Genomic DNA, 21,854 nt, shown 5'->3' on the forward strand with positions numbered 1-21,854 from the left:
TGCTGTGATCTTCTAGAGATCCTGAGGCAGCATGTCCCAAAAAGCAATCTCAACACTGATGAAGCCAATGTTGCTATGCTGTTCTGTGTGTTGAGCATCTGCTCACCAACCTCCTTCCCAGATATCTGTCCACAGAAGATAGCAGCCACAATGAGTGGTCCCAAATATGGCAAAGATCAAAAACAACCATGATGGTTTTGTTAAGGAAGATCTGCTGGGTGATCACCAGTACACAGAGACCTCACTTCCCAAGGACTCTGCCCCACAGATGTCAGCCTTTATTCCTACTCACTCAGATTGTGGCCAATCCAACAAACCAGATTTCTTGAAGAAGGTAGGAGGACTGGACATGAATAGGGATAAAGAACAAGCAAAATCTGGCACCTAAACACTTTCCCCAGTAGGTCACTTCAAAGATCAGATGAAATTGTTCTCTTGCTCACCACAACATATCTCCTGTAGTGCTGTCACTCATATGATTCATTCATCTCAGAAGTGTACAAAGAACACCAAAACCAAAGGTGATGAGTGCAGTCAACTGAGAATAACGGAGAATGGTGGGATCTGAGAAAAACCATTTCCTACCTCTAAAAACAAATTCAGATTAAAAAGCAATGTGGTACTGGTCATACTAAACCCAAATGCAGAGATAAAAATGTGTAAGACTTTTTGTTTTGTTTTGTTTTGTTTTGTTTTGGGTACTGGGGATCAAACCCAGGATGTTGCACTTGCTAGACAACTGCTTTGCCACGGAGCTACATCCCAGCCCAAAAATGTGTAAGACTTTAGGGTAATTTCTACTCAACTAAATTTTTTATAAACCCTATTTCATCATAGCAAGGTGGAAAAAAATCAAAGAAATAAATGCCTATTGTGTCTAGAAACGATTTTACTTTTTAACTCTAACACTTTTTTCAGAAATTTATACTATAATAGTGTTTCACCAGAAGTAATTTTCACTTATGAATTCTATGAAACTGCATAGCGATAATTATCATGATAGTTAGTACACAATCATGCCATAAGATACATACTGTATTTTATGAACACAGTGACACTGTTTTAGTTGGCTCTTAAAACATAATAATCTTCTGCTTGTCTCTGCTACACCTTCTTTTCATGAAAAGTCAGTACAGACTAGATAAATTCCTAGAGGGCAGAAGATCTAAATAGCTTACATTAAACCTTTCACAATTATTGGACAAGAATTTACCAGTTTCTCAGTCATATTTGTGCCTGTGTTTTAGACAAACATGAACTTTTCTACTTAAGACTTCTTTATGGAATGTTCTATCCCATTAGAGAGAATTCTGAGTAATTCTTAGATTTGTCTTTCCAAAGTTTACATATAGATATATGGCTTATTCACCAGAATAATTTCTCCACTAACATAAAAATGTAATTTTACTAGAATCCTATTAGAATTCAAACAATACTAATTTTGAGGGGATTTAATGTTTTGAGTTCTAAGTATTTTAAGGAATCACTTTGCCCCATTTGTAAGAAAATGGAAAGACTTGGAAAAAAAATCATATTAAGTGAAGTAAGAAAGCCCCAAAGAAACACAGATTCCATGGTTTCCCTCATTTGTAATAATCAGTAAATGTCTAGGTCAGTCCTGAGGATCACAGTACCTCAATAGCTATGTACACATGATCATATAAGATGATGCTAAGTGAAATAAACTCCAAGATAGGGAAACAAAAGATTTTTCACTGATGTTGTTTTGAATGTACTATGTGAAGTTATTTCTTTTTTTCTTTCATTTATTTTCCTATGCTTGATCCCCTGTTGTCATTTGATTTTGGTACCCTGGGTATTATACATACACTTATTTGAAATAGGGAAGGGAAGGGAAATAACAAAATAGTGAGACAAAGGACAAACCAATGCAACAGCAGTACTCACAAGACAATATGTTGGAAATGATCTGTACAATTTGGGGGAGGGGAGGGAGGAAAAGTGGGAGAAAAATGAGGGAGAGGTAACAAGTTTGACAAGAAATGTACTCACTACCTTATGTATGTAATTGTTACCCCTCTGTACATCATCTTGAAAATAAAATAAAATTTAAAAAACAAAAAAGAATGTTTCCCTACAGAGAAATAAAAACTATAACCTATAGGAATCTATGCTTCCAGAGGAGGGGAGGGAAATAGTCACAAAGAAGATGTCCCCATGCAAATGGATTCCCATTTTCTCTTAAGAAAAATTCTATTTTCTGTTAAGAAAATTGTGTTTTCTTCTCCCCCCCGCCCTTCTCTTCCCCTCTGGACTCCCTTTCCCCCCGCCCCTTAAGTTGTAAAGTTCATTTCCAACATAGGGTCTTGTGAGTATCCTTGTTACATTGGTTTACCTTTTGTCTCACCATTTTTGTGAAGACTTGTTTTTCTGATACTCTTCCTGCTTCCTCCAATTTGGTAACAGAACAGAAGTTGAAGAGCTGACTGTGACAGGGCAGATGGCCTTTGTTATCAACATCCATAGGTGCTTGATTCTGTCAGTCATCTGGAACTCTTAACACTGACTGAGGCCATCACAAAGCATATTCTCTAATGTGCACAAACACGTAATTGGTGAATAAATCTAGGTTGCCTGAAATATTCTGAATGGCTCATTTAGTGGTGGTGGGGGTGACTGATAAATAAGTATGCGTTCTTGTAAGGTCGTAGATTATATACTTACTGTATACTCAAATAATATTTATTGACATGAACCCCAAGAAATGGAAACAAGAGGTTTTTTTCTTTGTTGCTGTCTTTGTTTTCTTTTCCTTTTGTCTTGTTTGTTCATTTATATGTCTTTGGGAGGGTAAAGGAGACACAGAAATGATGGGAAAAAGGGTAAACAAATGAGCAGTGATACTCACTAGACACAAAGCTGAAAATGAACTTTACAACTTGTGGGTGGGAATGGAAGGGTAAAACTGGGAGAGAGGGAGGGAAGGTGTGACATTGTTAAAAAAGAAATGTACTAAAAAAAAAAAAGAAATGTACTCTTTATCTGATTTGTATATCACCTTTACAGTAACAACTTTTATAATGCATTAAAAATTAAATAAAAGACAGAAAAAAACTCAAAAGAGTAAAATCATGTAAAAAACACACACCAAGGGAAGGGTTGGGCTAGGTTGGGGGAAATGGGGAGAACACTGAAAGGGATGACATCAATCAAAATGCATTGTACTTATAAACTTATTTGCTGGCTAATTACCTTTTAGTAAAACTACTTAAAGATAACAAACATATAACAAGTTAATTAATAGGAAACACACACTGGTTCTCATTTCAAGTATGTGTTTCATAATCCTAATCTTTTTAACATGTTTTGCTCCCCAATCTATACTATGTTTTCCACATACATATATATCCCTAGAAAATAACTGCATTTTATATACTTAAAAGAATTATGAAGAAACCCCTTCAAATGTGATTTTTTAAATTAGGAAATAGACAATCAAAATTATTTTTTCCAAGTACCTCAGGAAGTGAAATGAAAGTTTGTAGATAATCTTTTTTAATACTAATACAATGCTGAATGTTACCTCTGCTTTTAACACTATGAAAGCAATACTAAGTTTCTAAGGCTGGAAAATATCTTCTTAAAATGTTCAAATTTAACAATCTAACCATGTGTTACATGCACATGTCATGGAAGAAAATGGAGCACAGAATGAGACCAATCAAGAACAATAAACCCCTAGGTCTCTTCAAATTAAATTTCTGTTCCTTGTCTAGTTTCATACCTCTATTCCCCACTGAGACTTCCAGCCTAATCATCGATCTAATTTAACCTAACATAGCCCAGACACACTGAGCTATCATGGGTTTCTTTTTTCCATTCCTTTCCTACTCCATTCTCAACATAATGCTCTTCACCTGTAAAAGCCTGGCTCTGCGATAACTGAGTAAGCTTCTTTGGGGAAGCTTAATTCCCACTTGATTCCATATGGCCTCCATCCAATAACTCAACCCCTCCTCGCTCATCACAGCTAGAATCTCAAATATTAACATCCAGAGAGAACCCAACTCTTCTATGCCTCATAACTGTGTAACAGGAGTCTATGTCTGGCCTATCTGGCTTCTTGAGCCCAGCATTGCTGTAAAGTCCCTCTCTGGTATGGCCCCATATTATCTCAACTTCCTTGCTTCTCATGGTGAGCCACTGTACATTTTATGACTTACCTAACACAAATGTATATTGGCTAGTTATACAATAAGTTGCTACAGTAGTAGATATTAGAAGTCAGAGTTAGAATTGAATATTTGACATGTGAGAAGAGTAGAACTGTGATAGACACATTGTTGTAGACATAATGGGGAGCCCATTTCAAGAAATACTCAAAAGCCATTTTTACTCACAAAAGCAAGGACTCTGCATGTTCATATCACAGTGAACTAACTTACTGGTATGGCATTAACTACCAAAAGATCATCTCCTAGTTACAAGTGAAGTTCCTAGGAGCCAAGACAATGAATTGCTCTTCATTATTAACTCAGTACTTGGCACACAGCAGGGACTCAGTATTTGTTGACAGTCAGTACTTGGCATACTCTAAAGACTTGGTACTTGTTGAAATAAAGAATGAATAAGTCAATAAATGCATATTCATTGTATTCTTTCTCATAAATCTCAATGAAATTTTCATTAACCTTCTTCAGACAAAGCTGGAATAATAGAAAAATTACAAGACAATCTTGCACCCACATGCACAGCAGACCTAGGGGCTATCCTGAGGATAGTGAAACCCACATTCGTCAGCAGTTACTGCTAACTCTGTCCACAATGAGCCTGTATTATGCAGTGACAACAGACACCTAGTCATCTTAAATTAGCAAATACTAAAGTAAAAAATCTGTCATTTAATGCACGTAATTGCTACCATTATCATAACTGTAATCCTTGTGCTAACCAGTTGACAAGTCAAATCCTGTTTAATTTCCAAAATGAAGGTCTGAAGTAGAAAGTTTTACTTACTCTTCAGAGGAAAAGACAAAGCACAACTTGCAAGGTAAGCGCCCTGCCAGCCATAGCCCAATCAGACTGTGGGAAAAGTGGATAGCTAACCCTTCTTTACTTAGTTCCTCTATAGGAAGTATATCTCTGCTCTTGTACCACTGATGGGGAAAAATTCATAGGAATCTTGTACAGACTGTGTTGTGTCTGATTCACTCTCTCTCTAGTAAATAACACAACATGAAATTACAGCTGCTGAACTGAAAAGTCTCTGAGTTGGTAAAACAGGGCACATCAGGTAACATAGCAACATGCCAAATATGATGCTGAAAAGCTTACTGGGTTTTTTATTTCAATTCTGTTTAAATGAGTACAAAATGTACTGCAAAGGGCTGGGAATATAGCCTAGTGGCAAGAGTGCTTGCCTCATATATATGAAGGCCTGGGTTTGATTCCTCAGCACCACATATATACAAAAAAAAAAAAAAAGGCCAGAAGTTAAGAATGGATCAGGAAAATGTGGTACATATACACAATGGAATTTTATGCCTCTATCAGAAAGAATGACATTGCCCCATTTGTAAGGAAATGGAAGGACTTGGGAAAAGTTATACTAAGTGAAGTGAGCCAGACCCAAAGAAACATGGACTCTATGGTCTCCCTTATAGGGAATAATTAGCACAGGTTTAGGCAAGTCACAGCAGAGGATCACAAGAGCCCAATAGCTATACCCTTATGAACACATAAGATAATGCTAAGTGAAATGAACTCCATGTTATGGAAACGATTGTTATATCACTGTTGTAACTACTTTCAATGTGCCTTATGTAACTGTAGCCTCTATTATTGATGATCTTCTTGTATCACCTTCCTGTGGTTGTACCTACACTTTCTCTATATTTTATCTGAGTATACTGGAAGCCGGTATACTGGTATTAGAACTAGGAAATTGTAAGCGAATACCAAAAACAAGAGACACAGGGTAAAAAAAGACAAACAACTACAAAAGCAATACTTGCAAAACTGTTTGGGGTAAATGAACTGAACAACTCATGGTGGGGGAAGGGAAAGGGGAAGAGGAAGGGGGGAATGAGGGACGAGGTAGCAAACAGTACAAAAAATATATCCAATGCCTAATGTATGAAACTGTAACCTCTCTGTAATTCAGTTTGATAATAAAAAATATATATATTTTTTTTTAAAAAAAAAAAGGCCAGAAGTGGTGCTGTGTCTCAAGTTGGCAGAGTGCTAGCCTTGAGCAAAAAGAAGCCAGGGACAGTGCTCAGGCCCTGAGTCCAAGCCCCAGGACTGGCAAAACAAAAACTAAAACAAAATGTACTGCAAAATATGTCTTTGGTTAATATTGTAAGTCCCCTTAATCATATCTTAAACATAAATGGTACCTCAAAGTATACATTCATTGAGGGACACAGTAAATAGTTACAATATCCTAACATTAATTCCTCTCTCCCCAAAAACACTATTGACTACTAGCTTCTTTCCTCATTTCTTTTTGTTTCCTCTGAATTCATTGTTAAAAGAATTTTCTTATAAAATCTAGCAGTGAATAGCTCACAGAAGTAGCCTAGAGCATTTAATTTGCTACAACTTGCTGACATCTAAATTATCCAAAATAATATGCTCTTGTTCCTATTGTTTAAATTACCCTATTCATCACCTTTACAATAAAGACAAAAAATATAAAAAACATATAGTGAACTACACAGTTGGTGGGAATGTAAACTTATTCAACCACTCTGGAAAGCAGTATGGAGGTTCCTCAAAAGCCTAAACATAGAGATACCCTATGACCCAGCAACCCCACTTTTGGGCATTTACCTAAAACATTACAAACAATAGCACACCAAAGCCACCAGCACAACTATGTTCATCATAGCACAGCACATTGCTAAAATATGGAACCAACCCAGATGCCTCTCAGTAGATGAGTGGATCAAGAAAATGTGGTACATATAGACAATAGACTTCTATGTCTCTATCAGAAAGAATGGCATTGTCCCATTCATAAGGAAATGAGAGGACTTGGAAAAACATCATACTAAGTGAAGTGAGCCAAAGAAACATAGACTCTATGGTTTCCCTCATTGGGAATAATTAGTACACATCTAGGATACTCCTAGCAGAAGATTACAATAGCTCAATAGCTATGTCCATATGAACACATAAGCTGATGCTAAGCAAAATGAACTCCAAGTTATGGAAACAAGTGGTTTATCATTGTTGGTGTTTTTTTCAACATACCATGTGAAATTATGCCTTTATTTTTTGTCTTCCTTCCCCATGGTTTTACCCCTGATATCACTGTAACTGATTTTGGTACCCTGAATCAATATCCAGGGTACATGTACATATATACATGTATTGGGACTAGAGAAGGGAAGGGGAATGTCAAAATGGAGAGACAAAAGATAAAACACAAACCAATACAACAGCAATACTTACAAAACTATATGTTGTAAACCAACTGTACAACTCATGGGGGGAGGGAAGTGGGGAGGGGAAAGGTGGGGGGAAAACGAGGGAGGAGGTAACAAGTTGGATAAGAAATGTACTCACTGCCTTACACATGAAACTGTAACCCCTCTGTACATCACTTTAACAATAAAGAAATGAAAGAAATTTAAGCCTGTAGTAATTCATTGATTATTCATCAGCAAATACTTTTCAGAGTATATGAACCTGACCATAGCTAAAGTCAATATACAACCAATGTCACATGATAGTAGCACAGTAGTAATACAGTTGTGATCTCCATTGGCTCTGATCTACTTAGCTATTATAAATTCTCACAATAAAGCTATTACAGAAGTGGAAGCCTAGGATTTGATTTCATTTACCACACAGGAATTTGGTGCTTTCATAGAGATAAATTGCATTGTGGTTTTTGGGATTAGGATCAAGAATGAAAATTTTCTCAATCTGAAGAACAAACCTCAACCACTACCACTAAACACTGAATAGCTTTGAAAAATAACTTTTCATGTAGACTTGGTAATGTTTCCTGATTAATTCAGATGAAAATTATAAGGCAAAACTCCAATGACACCAAAGTATTTTGGTGAGTATCAATGCCTGAATCATAATTAATGTCAACTTGTTTCGTATACTTCCAGTGCTATCAAAAGATAAAACAAAAAGTGACATTTCCATTCCTACATGAATTTAGAGCAGATATATTTCCTGAGTTCAAACCACTAAAGTCTTTTTCAGATCTTCATGCAAAAAGGCAAAAAAAAAAAAAAAAGTATATTCCAAAACTCATTTAAACTGAAGGCATGGCTCACACCATAGAATAACAACCTAAAGAGTATAAGGCCCTGATTATATCACTCCAGTGATGAGGAAGGAAGGAAGGAAGGAAGGAAGGAAGGAAGGAAGGAAGGAAGGAAGGAAGGAAGGAAGGAAGGAAGGAAGGAAGGAAGGAGAGAGAAGGGAAGTGAGAACAAAAACCATTTAGCTATGCAATTGAGAAGCTTCCACCTCACTTTCAAATGGAAGTGATTATCTGCAGAAGAATGTCATGTAGACAGACAATATCAGAGAAAAATCTAATAAATTCTACAAATGTCTTCCAGGCAATGAATCTGTCAAATTAAAATCATATGCCTGTGGACTGATAGCACTTTTTTGGCAGCACCTTTCTGTGTGAAAGACATTTTCAAAGATGAAATATGTTGATTTTTGTTACATAACAGCATTAACAGATAAACATTTGCAGTTAATTCTTATGAAGTACACTCCTCCCCAAAATGAATTGTTTTTTTTTTCATTAGGGAAAAAAACATATTACAAAAAGTTGTATTACATTTGATCAAGTGAAATTTGTTTATATTCACATAAGCACTTGTACAATATCCTCAGTTTTGCCTCTTGACCAGCAAAGCCTATATTATTCATTATATGGCTGTTGGCAAAATAAAAATAAAAATGTCTGCCAATCTTCGCTTGAGAGTGGTAGTAAAATTGAACATATCCCCATCTCTAAGGAGCATGAGTTATTTATATTTCTTCAAAGATATCCTAAAAAGTAAAAAAAAACTTATCATAGATTAGGGTTGATATAAAGTCTAAACATAAACTTGAGTGAAAGGCATTGGGATTGATGAGGAGAAAACCCAATGGCAATGGATATGACACTGGGGCTCAGAGCCACAGCAGAGACTCAACTGTCCCATATATGGCCTGAGAATCCAGAGATTTAAAGAGATCATATGTAGTAACATAGAGTAAGAAATTAGAGCTCATTAGTCTAGAATTAAGAGTCCCTCTTTGTCTAGTCACCATGCAAATAACCTAGATTTTCAAGAAACTCTGTAGAGAAGACAGAAGCAAAATAACGACTAAGATAAAGCTTCTTGATGTGGGGGTAAAAGCACAAAGCTAAATCTGAGTCAATATAAAAAATGATATGTATTTGTAGCCAAGTCATCATTGTTCCATGATATAACTTCACAACCGTGGACTGAACAAAGTATGTAAGGTATTTAGCCAACTATCTGTCACCAAAGGTAGTAGCTATTATTATTATTTCTCCATTTAGCCTTCTCGCCTGCTAGTACTTTGCCTTAACATTCCTTGCTTCCAATGTTCTTAGTTATCTATTTCTGCACATTAACTAGCACAAAATATCCCTTTACCCTAGAATTGCTATTCCTGCCTCCTAATTATATTACTTTACCTTCCCAGCCTCCATCTATTTCCAGCTTTCTCTTCCATGCTCAGTGCTCTTGACAGTAAGCCTATGGATTTACAACCCCAAGTTCCCTTAGCAGTGGGCTTTTCATCAGATTCAGCAATTGTGCTCTTGTGTCCTGTGTCTTCACTGTAGTTAGTGTTAGCATATGGGTTTGTAAAAAGTAACTTACATATGCATGCATATATGGAATTGGTGGTAGTGGTTCTCTGTACTGCTTCTTCCAACTCCCTATGAATCCACAATTACAATTATTTATAAAAAAAAAAAAAGTACACAAGTTCCCTGGTGATACAGCAAGAATGCAGACCACATTTAGATTTCACATTGTATAGTTAATGCCCATCCATACACACACACACACACACACACACACACACACACACACACACACACACACTTTCTGAAGATAAACCTTAATCATTCATATGTTTTTTTAATTTATCTAAAAACTACTGATAGGAGGAGGGGGATAGGGAAAGAAAGAGAAATACAGGCAGTTAATCTGACTAAACCATAATATATGGCCATGTAAATTTCCTTGGTAATTTCTGAAAGGCAAAGAATACAAAAACAAAAACCAACAACTGAGATTTACTTTGGTGAAACCACTTCATACAATTAATGTATACTAAAAAAAAATGAAAAAAAAATAAATGAAAGTAAAACAGGCTCTATTGGGAGAAAACAAGAGAGAAGGTTAGTGAAAGTGAATATGATTAAGATACTTTTATAAATGCTTGAAAATAACAATAAAACCTATTGAAATTGTTTTAAGAAAATGGAGGGGGAACTAAAGAGAGAGATGGAGGGGATGATTTTTGTTGGGACATACTGTATATGTATTTGGAAATGTCACAATGAGCAACCCCCTCTCATTTTATAAGTAATATATGCTGATAATTATTTTTCTTTTATTTTTATTGTCAAAGTAATGTACAGAGGAGTTACAGTTACATAGTAAGATAGTGAGTACATTTCTTGTAAAACTTGTTACCTCTTCCCTCATTTTTCTCCCCCTTTCCCTCAATCCCAAGCTCCCCCAGTTATACAGTTAGTTTACAACATATTGTCTTATAAGTATTGTTGTCGTGCTGGTTCGACTTTTACCCTTTGTCTCACCATTTTGATGTTCCTCTTCCCTTCCCTATTTCAGACATACATGTATACAATACCTAGGGTAAAAATCAAATACAGTGATAACAGGGGCTAAACCATAGGGGAAAAAAAGAAATAATTTCATAGAGTACATTAAAAATAACAACAACGATAAACCACTTTAAAAAACTAAAAATTAGGGAGGAAAGTAGGTGGGAGAAAAGTGAGGGAGGAGGTAACAAGTTTGACAAGAAACATACTACCTTATGTATGTAACTGTAACCCCTCTGTACATCACCTTTACAATAAAATTTTTTTAATTTAAAAAAATTAAAAATTAGTCTGGAAGAGTGAGAATGTTGAAAAGGAAGACACTGAACAAAATGCATTGTATTTATAAATTGTTTTATTAAATGGCAACTATTTTGTACATTTAAAGATCATTTTAAATGTAATTTTTAAATTTTTTTTTTTTTTTTTTTTTTTTTTTTTGGCCAGTCCTGGGCCTTGGACTCAGGGCCTAAGCACTGTCCCTGGCTTCTTCCCGCTCAAGGCTAGCACTCTGCCACTTGAGCCACAGCGCCGCTTCTGGCCTTTTTCTGTATATGTGGTGCTGGGGAATCGAACCTAGGGCCTCGGGTATTCCGAGGCAGGCACTCTTGCCACTAGGCTATATCCCCAGCCCAATTTTTAAATTTTTAAATTACATTTTTTTAATTCTCTTGGTTGATTCTCAAATGCAGCAACAGTTTTGAACCAGTGATCTAAAACTGAAATTTTGTATCTTCAATCATCATTCACCTGTGTCTTTTAAGAACAAAATACAACCATGGAAAATTTTCCAGAGGTTAAAATAGTGAAGTGAGGAAACAGGAGTCAGCAAACCTGCCATTAAAGAGAATTGGGTTTAAATCTCAGTTTCTATATTCCTTACCAGCTGGTCATTGATGACTGTTTACAAATGTTTTGTGAATAAAACTAAGCCATATTTATTCTAGGGCATTCTCTAAAATTAGAATACAGAACTCTGAAATAAGATTAGTTCAGAATATACTAATATGTTCTATATATTAATTAGATACTGATGATAGTTTTTGAAAGTCTTGGAAGGGTAGTAATAAATAAAATCGCACTTTTTTTTATGTATTATGCTCAATCCCAAAATCAAACCATTCCATTCAAAAAATAGGAATATTAGTTGTTTATTAAAATGAGAATAAAGTTTAACAAAAAAGTGATTTTACAACCAATTTTGTAAAATAGTGATGAAAGAAGGGATGATACACTGTAAGCATATGTGGAAATACCACAATGATCCTAACTGTTCTACAACTAATAAATACAAAATCAATTCCAAATGGATCAAAGACCACGAAGTCAAAACAGACACTCTGAAAACACTAAAGGAAGGAGTAGGAGAAATACTTAGGCTCCTTGGCACAGGACGGAATTTCCTTAACAAAGACCCAGAAAGGCTACAAATCAAAGAAAGGTTGGACAAATGGGACTGCATCAAACCACAGAGCTTCTGCAGGACAAAGGACATTGCTCGCAAGATAAACAGAAAGCCCATGGATTGGGAGAAGATATTTAACAGTCATACAACGGACAAAGGCCTCATATCTAAAATATATGCAGAACTAAAAAAATTACATTCCTCCAAAACGAAACCACAAAGAACCAATAGCCCCTCATCAAGTGGGCTAAAGATTTAAAAAGAGACTTCTATGATGAGGAAATGAGAATGGCCAAGAGACATATGAAAAACTGCTCTACATCACTGGCCATAAAAGAAATGCAAATCAAAACAACATTGAGATTCCATCTCACCCAGTAAGAATGTCCTTTATCAAGAAAACTAACAATAACAAATGTTGGAGGGGATGTGGCCAAAAGGGAACCCTACTTCATTGTTGGTGGGAATGTAAACTGGTTCAGCCACTCTGGCAAGTGGTATGGAGATTCCTCAGAAAGCTAAACATAGAGCTCCCCTATGACCCAGCAGCACCACTTTTGGGTATTTGTTCAAAAGACCACAAACAAAATCACACTAAAGCGACCAGCACAACAATGTTCATCACAGCACAATTTGTCATAGCTAGAATCTGGAACCAACCCAGATGCCCCTCAGTAGACGAATGGATCAGGAAAATGTGGTACATATACACAATGGAATTTTATGCCTCTATCAGAAAGAATGACATTGCCCCATTTGTAAGGAAATGGAAGGACTTGGGAAAAGTTATACTAAGTGAAGTGAGCCAGACCCAAAGAAACATTGACTCTATGGTCTCCCTTATAGGGAATAATTAGCACAGGTTTAGGCAATTCACAGCAGAGGATCACAAGAGCCCAATAGCTATACCCTTATGAACACATAAGATGATGCTAAGTGAAATGAACTCCATGTTATGGAAACGATTGTTATATCACTGTTGTAACTACTTTCAACATGCTATGTGTAGCTGTAGCTTCTATTATTGATGATCTTCTTGTATCACCTTCCTGTGGTTGTACCTACACTATCTCTGTATCATATCTGAGTATATTGGAAACCGGGTATACTGGTATTAGAACTAGGAAATTGTAAGCAAATACCAAAATCAAGAGACACAGGGTAAAAAAAGACAAACAACTACAAAAGCAATACTTGCAAAACTGTTTGGTGTAAATGAACTGAACAATTCATGGGGAGGGAGGGAAAGGGGGAGAGGGAGGGGGGAATGAGGGAGGAGGTAACAAACAGTACAAGAAATATATCCAATGTCTAGTGTATGAAACTGTAACCTCTCTGTACATCAGTTTGATAATAAAAAAATTTTTTAAGTTACAAAGAAAGAAATTGAAATATAGACAATGCTTCTTCAAAAAAAATTGAAGTATATAAATGGACAGCTATCACAAGCATATAGATCAGAAGAATAAACATTATTATTAAAGTGCCCATAATATTTTCAATGAGATTCTAGTTCCATAAAACATACCAATCATATGCATGGGAAAATAATCATTTTAGGAAAAACTGAATCCTAAAATGAGAATGAAACCACAAAAGACACTGAATATCAAAAGCAATCTTAAACCAAAAGAACAAAGTTGTAGGCATGGTATAACCTGATTTCAAAATATATTACAATGCTATGGTGACCAAAAAAAAAATAGCTTGATATTGGCATAAAAACAAACACAAAGATCAACAGGACAAACATGAGAGACCAGAAAAAAAAATCCACCCATTAGGAACAAACTTATTTTTTTACAAAGGTGTCAAGAATACACAATGGAGAAAAGACAATCAGAAAATACTTTGGAGAATACTGGAATTGATAGGCAAAATGAAGTTACACCTTATCACTCACTTTTGTGTGGTTTGTTAGTTTCTTTGTATTGGGGAGGATTAGGAAGGGCACATAAAAGGATGGACAAGGATGAACAAATGCAACAGTGATATTCACTGGACGCTGTGTGGAAAGTGAACTGGATGTCTTGTGGGTGGGGGAAGGGAGGGAAAACCAGGGGAAAGCAAAGGAAGGGGAGACATTTCTTTCCCATGGTTTACCCCTGATATCACTGCAACCGATTTTAGTACCCTGGATATTGCATATATGTGTATTAGAACTAGGGAAGGGAAAGGGAATACCAAACTCGAGAGAAAGGATTAAAAGACAAACAAATGCAATAGCAATACTTAAAAAACTATATGGTGTAAAGCTACTGTAGAACTCATGGTGGGGAGAGGGAAATGGGGAGGAGGGAAAAATGAGGGAAGAGGTAACAAGTTGGATAAGAAATGTACTGACTGCCTTACATATGAAACTGTAACCCCTCTGTACATCACTTTGACAAGAAATAAAAAAATAGAATTGTACTCATTACCTGATTCATGTAAATATAACTCCTCTGTATATCAACTCTACAATAACAGTAAATAAAAAAGATTACAAAATAAAAATAAAAGAAAGAAAAGAGCTTCCCTACCAACTACAAGGCCTTGAGTTTAAACACCAGAACTGAGAGAGAGAGAGAGAGAGAGAGAGAGAGAGAGAGAGAGAGAGAGAGAGAAACATTGAACGAGCATCTGGTACCAGAATTCTCGAGTTCCTATATAGTTCCTATACCAGGTAAAGACTAAAGGATTTCCTCCTGCCAGAGAATTTAACTTCATGCCTTTTGAAGCAAAGAGGTTTCCAGAAGTTACGGCAATTTCCTTATACACAACATGCCAATGAGGTAGAATATCCTGTTCCCTTGCTACTATTTGGTGCTTTTGAGGTTATGCACTCAATGCTTGACCTGGTCCATGGTACCAGAAATTCATGTGCATTTAATTTTTTTAATAGCCATTTCTCTAGGAGAGAGTTCAGGTTTGAAGCCAGGTCCTTCTTGTAGCCCGTTGTTCTCTTTTGACCTGTGACCATCAGAACCAGAAGGAGTGTTTATGCTTCCAGTGCAGCTTTGTCTTCAGAACCACTGCTGCTGTGTGGTTTACCCCAAAGGATGCACCTAGGACAGCTCAAGGACCTTTCCTGACTTCCCAATGAAACCTGATTCGTGAATGACTCACAACCCAAAAGTTTACAAATTGAGGGCATTTTCTTTTTCCTTAAGTGAGTAGGACTTCCTTGTCACTCCCCCATCCCCTTTATATCATCTCTTACAAACCTATTTCTGTTGATTTATCATTTCCATATCCAAAAAAGCTGAGTCCTGCACCCTTGGTAAAGTTTCATAGTGAGCCTGGAGCCAATGGCTCACACCTGTAATCCTATCTACTCAAGAGACTAAGATCTGAGGCTGACATAAGACACTTATCTCCAATAAACTACTCAGAAAAAAAACCAGAAGTGGCTCTGTAGTAGAGCACTAACCTTGAGTAAAAAGGATCTCAGGGACAGTGCCTAGACCCCAAGTTCAAGCCCCAGGACTGACAAAAACAAATTCATAGTGTACTTGCTCTTCCACATTATCTACAAAAGTGTTTTATAAAAATGGCCAGCAAAAGGCTGAAAAGCCAACCCTAGCAGGAAAGTCCATGAGACTCATCTCCAATTAACCCCCAAAAGACCTAAAGTGAAGTTGTGGCTCAAGTGGCTGAGCACTAGCCTTGAGCAAAAAAGCTCAGTGCAAGGCCTGGAGTTCAAGCTCAAGGACTAGCACAAAAAAGTGGGGGGATGGGAAGGACACCAGCAGAGATCCAAAGGGGTTCTCTCTGTAGCAAGCCAATACTCCTAGTTTGTTTCCTCTGTTACTACCCATGTGTGACAAAAAGATTCCTCCTGATACCTGTTATGCCAAGTCGCGAAACCACCACCAAGAAGACCACCGAGACTCAGACATTCCGAAATGCAATAGCAAGGCAAGACTTTATTCAAGTGGGGCAGTGGCACAGGCCTTGTCCTACCCACCGACACAGCTGAGGTTAGGAGGCAGCCTAGAGCTGCGATTACACAGGGCTTATAAAGGCAAAAAACAAAGTTAAAACAATCAGGTGTTCAAGCAAGCAAGATTAGGACACAGGTACAAATCTGATTGGCTCAAGGCTTTCTGGGGGCAGTTAGAGTTAAGCATTCCCAGTGGTTAGAGTTCTCCACCGGCTGAGCCCTAATAAGCTTGTCCTGGGTTTGCTCACAGTTTAAACAGACAACAAAACGGGGGTTGCCTGAAAATGGGGTTTACTTTAACTCTTCATTTCCCCCTTCAATATCATGGTTACACAAATGGAATCACTTTGTTGTGAAACTTTTTAACTGACACTTGGGAAGTCTAAGAAAATTATGTTTGCTTGTTATTTCTGGTGCTTATTTTCCCCTTTCTACATAGCTCAAGTGTATCCTAGGAAACAGGATACTTTTCTTCATTCATACACTAAGTGGTCATTGATGCTACAACTTTGGGGGTTCACCAGTCAACAGATGATAGGACATTCTCAGAAGGTTTCAGTAGCATGGGTGCAGGAGTAGGACTCATTAACATTGAGGAGTACAGTAACTGATTTCACTTAGAGGTCTGTTCATTCTCTTGAGTTTCTTCTGATCCCTATAACAGATGTCTTGAAGTTTCAGCAATTTACTTATCCCCAGCATGCCAATGAGGCAGAATATCCTGTTCTCTTGCCACTATTTGATCTAATACTACATATCTCACCTCTTTGCTTCAAAAGGCATGATGACAGTGGAGATTTCTGCGTTTTAACAAAGACCAAAGCAAAGAATTCATAGAGTCTCCAGATTTCTTTTCTTCCCGTGAGCACCCTGATCATCAAGCAGTCCCATTGATTCTCTAGTTGACCTTCTGCCTTTCATGGATAAAAAAGCTTTTATTTCTAGATTGCTATCCTTTTTTGCTGTTTCTTGGATTCCTTTACAGCCAGGTTGGCTTCTTATTTACACCTGACCCGTCACACTTGGAGATCTTCCCCACTCTCACTTGAACAATCTTTCACCTACTTTTGCTTCTTTTACTTTTCAAAATGGATGCAAAACTTTCTCTATGAGTTCCTAATCTTTGATACGTGAAGTATTTTCCTCCCCTTCCATTAATGTATTTAACACCTTTTCAGATTTCCTACACATTACAGACTTTTTACAAATCACTTCCAATTTTAATTTAATGTACACATTGATTTGATCGTGGTTCCATTCTCTAAAATTGAGTAATAATGTGATGGGATTTTTTCTTTCTTTCTTCCTTTTTTCTCCCCCTTTGGCATTGGTTCCCTTTAGAAGGTTTGAGATAATTGAGTTGAGCATTAGTATAAGAGTCTTGAATATTGTTTGTATCGATCTCTGACTAGTCTTAGACCCAAGTCCTACTAATTCTATTCCTTAATTCTAAAACTTGTTATCCAATGAAGAGACATTTATGAGAGATGTTCTTTTACTCTTAGAACATTATCACTCTCACACTACTATTGAGACTAATGTCCTATATTCTTAACATAATTACACTATCCTTACCCCCATTCCATTGGTCTTTGGTGGATAATCTTAACCTAAGGCCAATGGATAGATTCCAGGCAGTCTTCAGACTCCTGGCTCCTGAAATCATTGGCAAAATAACATATAAATACACATATACATACATACAGATTATAGTATAAGCACTTGTCTGAGAAAGGATTCCATAGTTTACATCACTTTCTCAAACAAATTAATGATTTTTTAAAAAGCTTAGGAGTCCCTTGTCCATACTGTCACTGAATAAAATATATTATTGCTTACTAAGCATTAATCTCTCATACCCAGAGATCTATTTTTCCCATCATTATTTTGTATGTTCTTGCTTGCTGCTTTTATTATACTCATCTATTTTTATCACTTCTCTATATACATAATTATAACACCAGAATTTGCTTCATCTATAATATTTCTGTAGATTTTCAACCTTGGAAAAGCAGTTTTCACTAGTTTCTAGTTGTTTTGTTTTCATTCTGCCAAGCCTATGAAAGGAAGACAGAATGACAATTCTTACTTGTTCCTTTTTTATAATTCTAAAGTTTATACAGCCAATATTCATATAAATAGCTGAGGCTTTGCTTTTTTATATAAAACTGTCAACTGTCTATGTAGATAGACAGATTATTTTGACATTCACAACATGCTATCTTCATACAACACTGAGCCCCTCTCATTCCTCCCTCCACAGACTACTATATAACCCTAGCAAGGCCTGTGTCAAGGCAGGTCTCATGCTTCCTCTGCACTTATCAACTTTCTCCTAATTTTTAGGTTAAAACCTCGATTTCCACTTAACAGATTCAATACACACAAAGCTCAATTTTCTGGCCCCCACATTAACACAACACCTCAATGAACCATTATATTTGCTGAACAAACCTCAGATTCTTCTGCAATCTACACAGTAACACCATTATAAGTTTTGTTCCCTACCCCCTGGCTTCTTTGAACTAAGACTGAACTTAACTAATTTGACTCCTACAAGGGAAACAAGAATGACATAGTAGAGAAAAAAAGAAACAATCCTACCCTCCTTACTGTTTTATGAGTGTTTTTTAAGCAGTTAAGAAAAAGTATATATTAACATTAAGACTAAAAACTCCAATGTATACTTTGTGGCAAGAAACTTGGGTTTGTTTTTTAAGATACATAATGTTCATAATTGTTTAATAACTTATATTCTCCTCTATTTGAGACAGCACATCTGCAGAGGTGGTGTTACGTTGGGGTCTCCAGTATTCATCATCAAAAAAATATTAGTCAGTAAAAGCACAGTTTTGCTTATGGCAAAAGTGCAAAGACCCAGACTAAGATGTTTTCAGGATGATAGATAGGTGTCTTCAGGTTTCTTTACAGTATCTTTCTGAGACTGGACAGCTGCAAACCAAATACTGTTAAAATGACTGCAAAGTGTGAGAGTTACAGCTATTGAAAGCCTAGAGGTCCTCTCAAAATGGAAAACATAATAATAATCATCCCAGTGCAATAAAAAACAATAAAGTCCAGGCAATCTGGAATTTCTGTCCCCCCCAAAAAAAAAAATGTCAGTGTGTTTCTCTTTAGAAACAATGATTAAATTGGTGGTTAAGATCCTGTGTCCCAGTTGATGATACATCTATACGGAGAGGAATACTGGTGCTAACTTTTCTATGAGCTAGGTCACCACTATAACATGGGGGGAAATTTTCATTGAGAATTCCAAAGTAGGTTGTAAGAATATCTCTCCCCTTTGCTATTCTAGGGTTCACAATGTCCCTACCCGTCTTCCCCCTTTGACTCACTTCCCTCTCTGGGACACATTTGCCAAGCAAAAGAACTGCAAGTCTTCTTCATGACTTGGATAAGAATGAGAGGTCTTGTTACAACTGGTATTTGTGTATACAACAGCTGAGAAACAGAGTTCACAATAGTCCTGGGGTCTCCAGGATGGGTGCAGAAATTGACCATATTAGCTATAAAGAATTGAGTGTACTAAATTGAGTGCCAAATTCTGTGCCACATATGTGCTATGAATTGCCTTGCTAAGGTGATATCATGACTCTTGACAAAATCAGTGTTATCCTTAGTGTATGTTGAAGAAACTCAGTGGAATGAAGGACCTCTGATTCCAAAGTAAATCCATACACCTTTTCAGTCATGTCTGTAGCCTGAGCAACAACTGTTACAAAGGAAAGAGGAAGAAAACCCAACAGGAAAGGGGACATCATGAAAAACTCTGCCACAAGTAGAAGTGTAGACTGTGGCTGGAATTAGGATGGAACATATATTTTGTGTGGTTGAATTTTGTTTTGATGAAAATGAATTTTATCTAACAAAATTCTGAAACAGAACATGGAGGTGTGGCTTAAGTGGTGGAGTGACAACCTTGAGAGAGGAAAGCAGCCATGAAGAACATGAAGCCTTTAGTTCAAACCCCAGTATTATACCCCCAAAAAAGCAAAGTAAAACAAAATAAAACCTCTTCAGATAATACAGAAATAGAACCTTAGTGTCAGATTCTTTTCTAAGGAAAACTATTTTCCCTCTCTACCTGATGACTGTTTTAGCTTCTGCTATTGCTTTTTCTGTGACAATTCAATCAGGAAGGAGCATCTTAGGAAGGTTTCCCACCCCCTATGGTTTAGACACTGATTTAAAAAAATAAAATGGACTTTTTATAAAATGAATTGTTCCTGGTTATCAAAAGTCATGTCATAATAAATAACATTAGGGAAAAGTTTCTTTAGTTTACAAGAAAATACCCCAGTTGCCATAATTATTTTGAGTGAAAGAAAATTATGTTTGAGCTAAAATTATATTGTTTTCACATCAATAAGAATATGTTTCATGACTGAAATCAAGCAAACTGAACACTTTTCTTTCATTTAGCAATACACTTTATAAATCAAATAGACTTCCCAACATCCAGAAGAGGAAAAGCACACTCATATATACACCATACATGCTCTCTCTCTCTCTCTCTCTCACACACACACACACACACACACACACCTGCTACTTTATGACTTGTTTTCTACCCTTGTTAACTGAAACAATGAGAAAGCACATCAGACTCAAAGGGAAGAGAGTTGTGCAAAAGGCTGATTTATTTCAAGACCTAACTTTTCTCAAGCTGGGCATCCAGCAAAAAATAAGATCTTCTAAAGCACAGTCTTTAACCTTTTCATCTCGCTTTCCTAATATGCAGACCTAACCAGTTGTTAACAGGCCCTTTCCAGGGGGCCTCCTCCCTCTCTGGAAATAAATCATCTCCCTTGGGATATTAATTTACTGGTAAATATCCTTAAATTTATCTGCATGGCTGAAACTTACTCCCTCCAATATTGCATTGGAGACAATTTGGTTCTTTTCTAAGAAGACTCAGTCTTCTCTATAAAACTACCCTTGAGACTCCCCAATAGCTCAGCACTTCCTCCAACAATCGGAGGTTGATGCTAATTTCAGGATACAACCTTGCTTCCTTTCTGCTCTCTGATAATTTCTACAGAGATGAAACCTGAAAATTTACTCTGTGTTGCTGTTCTGGGAAGCCCGGGGTTCAGTTCTCTCAGTGAGGCAGTCACAGCATCAACAGACTCTCGCCTGTGTGGAGGTTACATAATGATACACTAACTCATGCAACAGGGGGCTTGAAGGAGGGACAGAGAGTAGGCAAGAGTGCTAATTTAACAAAATGAAAATAATTTCCAGGAACCTCTACCAGCACTTTGGATGGAATAGAAAGGTAATTTTACCTCAAATAACTAACGTGGGATTTGGTAGCCCTAAGGGTAGGATAGAAATCATCTAATAATATGATCACATCCAGGGATTCTAACAAGTCCTGATTGGAAAAAAAAAAAAAAATCATATCCCACTCTTGTAACCAGGTTACAAGAGTGACATCTAGTGGATTCAAGCTGGAATGACAAAACAAGGGCCAAGTAGACATGAATAACCTGGGAACCTTGTTAAACTGCAGATTCCATTCAGAAAACAAAACAATTACATTTCAGGTAATGCCACTGCTCCAAGTTCATGGACCATTCTGAGTGGCCTGGAACTACAGCATTTTCCACCTGCCTTACCCTCAGAAGAGAACAGAGAAAGGACATCTAAGAAGAATTACCGTGTTGGGGGGCGGGGGGTGC

General features: G+C 36.8%; 1 protein-coding gene and 1 long non-coding RNA gene across 12 annotated transcripts in view; both read right to left on the reverse strand.

Moving 5' to 3' along the window:
* Positions 1-21,854, reverse strand: part of Sugct (succinyl-CoA:glutarate-CoA transferase) — a 546,711-nt gene that overhangs the window by 407,778 nt on the left and 117,079 nt on the right. The window lies entirely within an intron of this gene.
* On the reverse strand, positions 101-21,819 carry LOC125346680. The gene is made up of 4 exons (XR_007210002.1): positions 20,666-21,819; positions 4,995-5,003; positions 1,826-1,830; positions 101-113 (listed from the first exon to the last, which is right to left on the reverse strand). It is a non-coding gene; the product is annotated as an uncharacterized LOC125346680 (long non-coding RNA).

This window comes from Perognathus longimembris, chromosome 2 (genome assembly GCF_023159225.1).
Source record: "Perognathus longimembris pacificus isolate PPM17 chromosome 2, ASM2315922v1, whole genome shotgun sequence".
NCBI classification, from domain to species: Eukaryota; Metazoa; Chordata; class Mammalia; order Rodentia; family Heteromyidae; genus Perognathus; species Perognathus longimembris.